This window comes from Mizuhopecten yessoensis, unplaced genomic scaffold (assembly GCF_002113885.1).
Source record: "Mizuhopecten yessoensis strain PY_sf001 unplaced genomic scaffold, ASM211388v2 scaffold8233, whole genome shotgun sequence".
In the NCBI taxonomy this organism is placed as follows: Eukaryota; Metazoa; Mollusca; class Bivalvia; order Pectinida; family Pectinidae; genus Mizuhopecten; species Mizuhopecten yessoensis.
This window is the reverse complement of record NW_018407445.1, coordinates 292,477-293,751: the sequence shown is the minus strand read 5'-3', so window position 1 is coordinate 293,751 and position 1,275 is coordinate 292,477. Positions and strand designations below refer to the sequence as shown.

Genomic DNA, 1,275 nt, shown 5'->3' with positions numbered 1-1,275 from the left:
TTTTTTATTTCCGAATGCAAATCAGCATATAGGTTAATTGATACATAGAATACAAAACATATTTCAAATTTTCAAGATGGCGGAGGACAATTCCATATAAGCAATTATCACATAAAAAGAATACATCATTTAGCAATATTACTACACGAGGGTTTTTCTTTTGGCGGTAGCATATTTTAAATACAGACCCAATCTACGTAATGTTTTAATACTTTTACATGACAATAATTCAATTAATTTATACACACTGGGGCATCGGAAGTAATATTGCTTAATGTATGTGTTTCTCAATACAGAGTAAGCAGGACAAATAAGAATAAAATGTATCTCATCTTCTAAATCATTTTTGTCACAGGCAAAACATAATCTTTGACCTCTCGGAACCCCATTATAGCGTCCAGATTCGATATTAAGGGAATGCGCCTGCATGCGATATTGACACCAAAAGGTGAGATTTGGTGTCAGTTTGAGAACGACAGGATTTAATTACAGGTAAACTATAGTCTGTACTATAAAGTGTCTTACCATATGATTTCTGGTGTTCAGTTTTATTTATTTATGATATTGTTTCCACTTCATCTATCAAAGACTTCATAATAATAGTGCATTTCAGATTAAATGTCCTAACTTTGCATATTATTTCTCTGGTCAAGGTTGTAGTCTCAGTATACCTTTTTTTTTAATTAATTGGTCATGTAAGCTAGTTTTCAATGCATGATTCAAAAATAAGTAGGGGCCCCAAAGGGGAACTTTGCTAAATTTGCTTTAAAACACCTCTCCTCCTCAACACCAGAGAGGATTTCAACCAAATTCAGTCTGAAGCATCACTAGGGGAGGGCAATCATTTCCTAAATAAATGAGGTTGGTTCGACCCCTGAGGCCAGGAGGGCGGGGCCCTGAAGAGGAATCCGCTTAATTTGCTTTAAAACGCATCTCCTCCTAAACGCCAGAGAGGATTTCAACCAAATTTAGCCTGAAGCGTCAGTAGGGATGGGCAATCATTTCTTAAATAAATGAGGTTGGTTTGACCCCTGAGGCCAGGGGGTCGGGGCCCTGAAGGGGAACTTAGTTAAATTTGCTTTAAAACGCATCTCCTCCTAAACGCAAAAGAGGATTTCAACCAAATTCAGTCCGAAGCATCAGTAGGGATGGGCAATCATTTCTTAAATAAATGAGGTTGGTTCGACCCCTGAGGCTAGGAGGGCGGGGCCCTGAAGAGGAATCAGCTTAATTTGCTTTAAAACGCATCTCCTCCTAAACACCAGAGAGGATTTC

General features: G+C 38.0%; 1 protein-coding gene across 7 annotated transcripts in view; it reads left to right on the top strand.

Moving 5' to 3' along the window:
• LOC110455492 overlaps nucleotides 1–1,275 on the top strand; it is a 26,735-nt gene that overhangs the window by 17,754 nt on the left and 7,706 nt on the right. The window contains exon 1 of one of the 7 annotated variants that reach the window (XM_021505663.1): nucleotides 8–492. The exons of the other annotated variants lie outside the window; for them this stretch is intronic. The gene's annotated coding sequence lies outside the window, so the exon portion shown is untranslated. Of the gene's footprint in view, nucleotides 1–7; nucleotides 493–1,275 lie in introns of those variants that run through there. 7 annotated transcript variants of the gene reach the window in all.